The sequence below is a fragment of the Artemia franciscana genome, chromosome 9 (genome assembly GCF_032884065.1).
Source record: "Artemia franciscana chromosome 9, ASM3288406v1, whole genome shotgun sequence".
Classification (NCBI taxonomy): domain Eukaryota; kingdom Metazoa; phylum Arthropoda; class Branchiopoda; order Anostraca; family Artemiidae; genus Artemia; species Artemia franciscana.
The window spans coordinates 5,502,986-5,511,999 of NC_088871.1; positions in this window are offsets into that span (position 1 = coordinate 5,502,986).

Here is a 9,014-nt window from a genome sequence, read left to right on the forward strand (position 1 = left end):
GGGACCTATCTAAACTTTCAAATATACCTGAAATATGGGCAGGTTCTCACGCCGTGTGACAGGGGGACCTATCTCTGATGACGATGATGATGATGATGATGATGATGATGATGTTGATGATGATGATGATGATGATGATGATGATGATGATGATGGTTCTCACGCCGTGTGACAGGGGGACCTATCTATGATGATGATGATGATGATGATGATGATGATGATCGCCGTGTGGACCTATCTATGATGATGATGATGATGATGATGATGATGATGATGATGATGATGATGATGATGATGATGATGATGGTTCTCACGCCGTGTGACAGGGGGACCTATCTATGATGATGAAGATGATGATGATGATGATGATGATGATGATGATGGTTCTCACGCCGTGTGACAGGGGGACCTATCTATGATGATGATGATGATGATGATGATGATGATGATGATGGTTCTCACGCCGTGTGACAGGGGGACCTATCTATGATGATGATGATGATGATGATGATGATGGTTCTCACGCCGTGTGACAGGGGGACCTATCTATGATGATGATGATGATGATGATGATGATGATGATGATGATGATGGTTCTCACGCCGTGTGACAGGGGGACCTATATATGATGATGATGATGATGATGATGATGATGATGATGATGATGATGATGATGATGATGGTTCTCACGCCGTGTGACAGGGGGACCTATCTATGATGATGATGATGATGATGATGATGATGATGATGATGATGATGATGGTTCTAACGCCGTGTGACAGGGGGACCTATCTAAATTTTCATGTATACCTATCTGATGATTTGACCGGGACTGGGACTAGGACTAGGACTAGTAACTAGGACTAGGACTGGTCCTCGGTTACCCTAGCCCCAGGACTAGGACTAACATGCCTTAAATTCAGCCCCACTCTAGGGCCTTTTTGAATACATTGGGACCTCCATAGGGTTCCCCTAGAGTGATCCTAATTTCCCCAAATGCAACTCCAGGGCCCTAGGATCATTCCAGGTTCCCCTTTGACCACTTTAGGGGATTGTAGTGGGTCCCGGCCCCATTTAATCCCCTAGAGTGGTCCTAGGTGCCATTAGGACTAAGACTAGGGAAACTAGGACTAGGACTGGTCCTAGTTTCCCCTAGCACCGGGACTAGGACTAACATGCCTCAAAGGTAGCCAATATCTAGGACCTTTTTGAGTTCCCCAAGACTTCCATAGGGTTCCCCTAGAGCAATCCTAATTTCCCCAAATGCAACCCCAGGGCCCTAGGATCATTCCAGGTTCCCCTTTGACCACTTTAAGGGATTGTAGTGGGTCCCGGCACCATTAAATCCCCTAGAGTGGTCCTAGGTGCCATTAGGACTAAGACTAGGGAAACTAGGACTAGGACTGGTCCTAGTTTCCCCTAGCACCAGGACTGGAACTAACATGCCTCAAAGGTAGCCAATATCTAGGACCTTTTTGAGTTCCCCAGGACTTCTGTAGAGTTCCCCTAGAGTGGTCCTAGTTTCCCCGAAGCATTCCCAGTGCCTTAGGGCAATGCCAGGTCTCCTTGGGACCGCCTTAAGGAATTTCAGCACCACTCAAGTGCTCCTAAAGAGGTCCTAGGTACCCTTAAGACTAAGACTAGAGAAACTAAGACTAGGACTGGTCCTGGGTTTCCCTAGATCCAGGACTATGACTAACATTCCTAAAAGGCAACCCCACTCTAGGGCCTTTTTGAGTGCCCTGGGACCACCGTAAGGTTCCCCTTGAGAGGGTCTAGTTTTCCCTAAAGCAGCTCCAGGGCCCTAGGGCCATTTCCGGCCCCTCTGGTACCAGTTTGGGAAGTTTGGGGGCCCCGGCGCCACTCATATGCTCTTAAGGTGGTTTAATCCCCTAGATTTAATTTAATCCCCTAGAGTGGTCCTAGGTGCCATTAGGACTAAGACTAGGGAAACTAGGACTAGGACTGGTCCTAGTTTCCCCTAGCACCAGGACTAGGACTAACATGCCTCAAAGGTAGCCAATATCTAGGACCTTTTTGAGTTCCCCAGGACTTCCATAGGGTTCTCCTAGAGTGATCCTAATTTCCCCAAATGCAACCCCAGGGCCCTAGGATCATTCCAGGTTCCCCTTTGACCACTTGAGGGGATTTAGGGGTTCCCCTAGAGTGATCCTAATTTCCCCAAATGCAACCCCAGGGCCCTAGGATCATTCCAGGTTCCCCTTTGACCACTTTAGGGGATTGTAGTGGGTCCCGGCATCATTAAATCCCCTATAGTGGTCCTAGGTGCCATTAGGACTAAGACTAGGGAAATTAGGACTAGGACTGGTCCTAGTTTCCCCTTGCACCAGGACTGGGACTAACATGCCTCAAAGGTAGCCAATATCTAGGACCTTTTTGAGTTCCACAGGACTTCGATAGGGTTCCCCTAGAGTGATCCTAATTTCCCCAAATGCAACCCCAGGGCCCTAGGATCATTCCAGGTTCCCCTTTGACCACTTTAGGGGATTGTAGTGGGTCCCGGCACCATTAAATCCCCTAGAGTGGTCCTAGGTGCCATTAGGACTAAGACTAGGGAAACTAGGACTAGGACTGGTCCTAGTTTCCCCTAGCACCAGGACTGGAACTAACAAGCCTCAAAGGTAGCCAATATCTAGGACCTTTTTGAGTTTCCTAGGACTTCTGTAGAGTTCCCCTAGAGTGGTCCTAGTTTCCCCGAAGCATTCCCAGTGCCTTAGGGCAATGCCAGGTCTCCTTGGGACCGCCTTAAGGAATTTCTGCACCACTCAAGTGCTCCTAAAGAGGTCCTAGGTACCCTTAACACTAAGACTAGAGAAACTAAGACTAGGACTGGTCCTGGGTTTCCCTAGATCCAGGACTATGACTAACATTCCTAAAAGGCAACCCCACTCTAGGTCCTTTTTGAGTGCCCTGGGACCACCGTAAGGTTCCCCTTGAGAGGGTCTAGTTTTCCCTAAAGCAGCTCCAGGGCCCTAGGGCCATTTCCGGCCCCTCTGGTACCACTTTGGGAAGTTTGGGGGCCCCGGTGCCGCTCATATGTACCTAAGTACCCTTAATACTAGGACTAGGGAAACTAGGACTAGTAAAGGTCCTGGGTTTCCTTAGATCCAGGACTAAGACTAACATGCCTCAAAGGCAGCCCCAATCTAGGACCTTTTGAGTGCCCCGGGACCGCCATAGGGTTCTCGTAGAGTGATCCTAGTTTCCTTTTAAGCAGCCCCAGGGCCCTAGGGCCATTCCAGGCCCCCTTGGATCACTTTAGGGAATTCATGGGGGCCCCGAAACCGCTCAAGTGCTTCTAGAGCTTTCCTAGGTGCCCTTAGGATGATGATGATGATGATGATGATGGTTCTCACGCCGTGTGACAGGGGGACCTATATATGATGATGATGATGATGATGATGGTTCTCACGCCGTGTGACAGGGGGACCTATCTATGATGATGATGATGATGATGATGATGATGATGATGATGATGATGATGGTTCTAACGCCGTGTGACAGGGGGACCTATCTAAATTTTCATGTATACCTATCTGATGATTTGACCGGGACTGGGACTAGGACTAGGACTAGTAACTAGGACTAGGACTGGTCCTCGGTTACCCTAGCCCCAGGACTAGGACTAACATGCCTTAAATACAGCCCCACTCTAGGGCCTTTTTGAATACATTGGGACCTCCATAGGGTTCCCCTAGAGTGATCCTAATTTCCCCAAATGCAACTCCAGGGCCCTAGGATCATTCCAGGTTCCCCTTTGACCACTTTAGGGGATTGTAGTGGGTCCCGGCCCCATTTAATCCCCTAGAGTGGTCCTAGGTGCCATTAGGACTAAGACTAGGGAAACTAGGACTAGGACTTGTCCTAGTTTCCCTTAGCACCGGGACTAGGACTAACATGCCTCAAAGGTAGCCAATATCTAGGACCTTTTTGAGTTCCCCAAGACTTCCATAGGGTTCCCCTAGAGCAATCCTAATTTCCCCAAATGCAACCCCAGGGCCCTATGATCATTCCAGGTTCCCCTTTGACCACTTTAAGGGATTGTAGTGGGTCCCGGCACCATTAAATCCCCTAGAGTGGTCCTAGGTGCCATTAGGACTAAGACTAGGGAAACTAGGACTAGGACTGGTCCTAGTTTCCCCTAGCACCAGGACTGGAACTAACATGCCTCAAAGGTAGCCAATATCTAGGACCTTTTTGAGTTCCCCAGGACTTCTGTAGAGTTCCCCTAGAGTGGTCCTAGTTTCCCCGAAGCATTCCCAGTGCCTTAGGGCAATGCCAGGTCTCCTTGGGACCGCCTTAAGGAATTTCAGCACCACTCAAGTGCTCCTAAAGAGGTCCTAGGTACCCTTAAGACTAAGACTAGAGAAACTAAGACTAGGACTGGTCCTGGGTTTCCCTAGATCCAGGACTATGACTAACATTCCTAAAAGGCAACCCCACTCTAGGGCCTTTTTGAGTGCCCTGGGACCACCGTAAGGTTCCCCTTGAGAGGGTCTAGTTTTCCCTAAAGCAGCTCCAGGGCTCTAGGGCCATTTCCGGCCCCTCTGGTACCACTTTGGGAAGTTTGGGGGCCCCGGCGCCACTCATATGCTCTTAAGGTGGTTTAATCCCCTAGATTTAATTTAATCCCCTAGAGTGGTCCTAGGTGCCATTAGGACTAAGACTAGGGAAACTAGGACTAGGACTGGTCCTAGTTTCCCCTAGCACCAGGACTAGGACTAACATGCCTCAAAGGTAGCCAATATCTAGGACCTTTTTGAGTTCCCCAGGACTTCCATAGGGTTCTCCTAGAGCGATCCTAATTTCCCCAAATGCAACCCCAGGGCCCTAGGATCATTCCAGGTTCCCCTTTGACCACTTGAGGGGATTTAGGGGTTCCCCTAGAGTGATCCTAATTTCCCCAAATGCAACCCCAGGGCCCTAGGATCATTCCAGGTTCCCCTTTGACCACTTTAAGGGATTGTAGTGGGTCCCGGCACCATTAAATCCCCTAGAGTGGTCCTAGGTGCCATTAGGACTAAGACTAGGGAAACTAGGACTAGGACTGGTCCTAGTTTCCCCTAGCACCAGGACTGGAACTAACATGCCTCAAAGGTAGCCAATATCTAGGACCTTTTTGAGTTCCCCAGGACTTCTGTAGAGTTCCCCTAGAGTGGTCCTAGTTTCCCCGAAGCATTCCCAGTGCCTTAGGGCAATGCCAGGTCTCCTTGGGACCGCCTTAAGGAATTTCAGCACCACTCAAGTGCTCCTAAAGAGGTCCTAGGTACCCTTAAGACTAAGACTAGAGAAACTAAGACTAGGACTGGTCCTGGGTTTCCCTAGATCCAGGACTATGACTAACATTCCTAAAAGGCAACCCCACTCTAGGGCCTTTTTGAGTGCCCTGGGACCACCGTAAGGTTCCCCTTGAGAGGGTCTAGTTTTCCCTAAAGCAGCTCCAGGGCTCTAGGGCCATTTCCGGCCCCTCTGGTACCACTTTGGGAAGTTTGGGGGCCCCGGCGCCACTCATATGCTCTTAAGGTGGTTTAATCCCCTAGATTTAATTTAATCCCCTAGAGTGGTCCTAGGTGCCATTAGGACTAAGACTAGGGAAACTAGGACTAGGACTGGTCCTAGTTTCCCCTAGCACCAGGACTAGGACTAACATGCCTCAAAGGTAGCCAATATCTAGGACCTTTTTGAGTTCCCCAGGACTTCCATAGGGTTCTCCTAGAGTGATCCTAATTTCCCCAAATGCAACCCCAGGGCCCTAGGATCATTCCAGGTTCCCCTTTGACCACTTTAGGGGATTGTAGTGGGTCCCGGCACCATTAAATCCCCTATAGTGGTCCTAGGTGCCATTAGGACTAAGACTAGGGAAACTAGGACTAGGACTGGTCCTAGTTTCCCCTTGCACCAGGACTGGGACTAAAATGCCTCAAAGGTAGCCAATATCTAGGACCTTTTTGAGTTCCCCAGGACTTCTGTAGAGTTCCCCTAGAGTGGTCCTAGTTTCCCCGAAGCATTCCCAGTGCCTTAGGGCAATGCCAAGTCTCCTTGGAACCGCCTTAAGGGATTTCAACACCACTCAAGTGCTCCTAAGGAGGTCCTAGGTACCCTTAAGACTAAGACTAGAGAAACTAAGACTAGGACTGGTCCTGGGTTTCCCTAGATCCAGGACTATGACTAACATTCCTAAAGGGCAACCCCACTCTAGGGCCTTTTTGAGTGCCCTGGGACCACCGTAAGAATCCCCTTGAGAGGGTCTAGTTTTCCCTAAAGCAGCTCCAGGGCCCTAGGGCCATTTCCGGCCCCTCTGGTACCACTTTGGGAAGTTTGGAGGCCCCGGCGCCACTCATATGCTCTTAAGGTGGTTTAGTCCCCTAGATTTAATTTAATCCCCTAGAGTGGTCCTAGGTGCCATTAGGACTAAGACTAGGGAAACTAGGACTAGGACTGGTCCTAGTTTCCCCTAGCACCAGGACTAGGACTAACATGCCTCAAAGGTAGCCAATATCTAGGACCTTTTTGAGTTCCACAGGACTTCCATAGGGTTCCCCTAGAGTGATCCTAATTTCCCCAAATGCAACCCCAGGGCCCTAGGATCATTCCAGGTTCCCCTTTGACCACTTTAGGGGATTGTAGTGGGTCCGGGCACCATTAAATCCCCTAGAGTGGTCCTAGGTGCCATTAGGACTAAGACTAGGGAAACTAGGACTAGGACTGGTCCTAGTTTCCCCTAGCACCAGGACTGGGACTAACAAGCCTCAAAGGTAGCCAATATCTAGGACCTTTTTGAGTTTCCTAGGACTTCTGTAGAGTTCCCCTAGAGTGGTCCTAGTTTCCCCGAAGCATTCCCAGTGCCTTAGGGCAATGCCAGGTCTCCTTGGGACCGCCTTAAGGAATTTCTGCACCACTCAAGTGCTCCTAAAGAGGTCCTAGGTACCCTTAACACTAAGACTAGAGAAACTAAGACTAGGACTGGTCCTGGGTTTCCCTAGATCCAGGACTATGACTAACATTCCTAAAAGGCAACCCCACTCTAGGTCCTTTTTGAGTGCCCTGGGACCACCGTAAGGTTCCCCTTGAGAGGGTCTAGTTTTCCCTAAAGCAGCTCCAGGGCCCTAGGGCCATTTCCGGCCCCTCTGGTACCACTTTGGGAAGTTTGGGGGCCCCGGTGCCGCTCATATGCTCTTAAGGTGGTCCTAAGTACCCTTAATACTAGGACTAGGGAAACTAGGACTAGTAAAGGTCCTGGGTTTCCTTAGATCCAGGACTAAGACTAACATGCCTCAAAGGCAGCCCCAATCTAGGACCTTTTGAGTGCCCTGGGACCGCCATAGTTTTCTCGTAGAGTGATCCTAGTTTCCTTTTAAGCAACCCCAGGGCCCTAGGGCCATTCCAGGCCCCTTGGATCACTTTAGGGAATTCATGGGGGCCCCGAAACCGCTCAAGTGCTTCTAGAGCTTTCCTAGGTGCCCTTAGGACTTAGAATAGGGAAACTAGGACTAGGACTGGTGCTGAGTTCCCCTAGAACTAAGTCGCCTTAGGGGTACTAGGACTAGGAGGCTTCAAAGGCAGCCCGGCTCTAGGACCATTTGAGTGCCTAAGTACCTTTTACCTTTTGACTTTGGCCTTTGACCTTTGAGGACTAGGGGCATTGGGACCAGGACTGGTACCCGGGACCAGGGGCACTAGGACAATGAGGCTTCTAAGGCAGCCTTGCTCTATACTCTTTGAGAGCCTAAGGACCTTTGACCTTTTCATTTTGGCCTTTGACCTTTGAGGACTAGGGGCATTGGGACCAGGACTGGTACCAGGGACCAGGGGCACTACGACAAGCAGGCTTCAAAGGCAGCCCTGCTCTAGGACCCTTTGAGTGCCTAAGGACCTTTGACTTTTTGACTTAGGCCTTTGACCTTTGAGGACTAGGACTAGGGGCATTGGGACCAAGACTGGTCCTGGTTTCTTCTAGAACTAGGTTGCTTTAGGGGTACTAGGACTAGGAGGCTTCAAAGGCAGACCTGCTCTAGAGCCTTGAGTGCCTAAGGACCTTCACCCTTTGACTCTGGCCTTTGACCTTTAAGGCCTAGGGGCGTTGGGATCAGGACTGGTACCAGGGACCAGGGGCACTAAGACAGAAGGCTTCAAAGGCAGCCCTGCTCTAGGACCCTTTGAGGGCCTAAGGACCTTTGACCTTTTGACTCTGGCCTTTGACCTTTGAGGACTAGGGGCATTGGGACCGGGACTGGTACCAGGGACCAAGGGCACTAGGATAAGGAGTCTTCAAAGGCAGCCCTGCTCTAGGAACCATAGAGTGCCTATAGACCTTTGACCTTTTGACTTTGGCTTTTGACCTTTGAGGACTAGGACTAGGGGCATTGGGACCAGGACTGGTACTGATGTCCACTAGAACAAGCTTGCTTTAGAGGCACTAGGATTAGGAGGCTTCAAAGGCAGCCCTGCTCTAGGACCCTTTGAGTGCCTAAGGACCTTTGACCTTTTGACCTTTTGATCGTGAGAACTTGGTTATTTTTCAAGTATACTTGTAAAACAGCGTGAGAACTTGGTCGTTTTTTGAATATACTTGAAAAATATTGTGAATAACTGGTAAAATGGACAGGTTCTCACGCTGTTTGACCGGGACGGGGACTAGGACTAGGACTAGTAACTAGGACTGGTCCTCGGTTACCCTAGCCCCAGGACTAGGACTAACATGCCTTAAATTCAGCCCCACTCTAGGGCCTTTTTGAATGCCTTGGGACCTCCATAGGGTTCCCCTAGAGTGATCCTAATTTCCCCAAATGCAACCCCAGGGCCCTAGGATCATTCCAGGTTCCCCTTTGACCACTTTAAGGGATTGTAGTGGGTCCCGGCACCATTTAATCCCCTAGAGTGGTCCTAGGTGCCATTAGGACTAAGACTAGGGAAACTAGGACTAGGAATGGTCCTATTTTCCCCTAGCACCAGGACTAGGACTAACATGCCTCAAAGGTAGCCAATATCTAGGA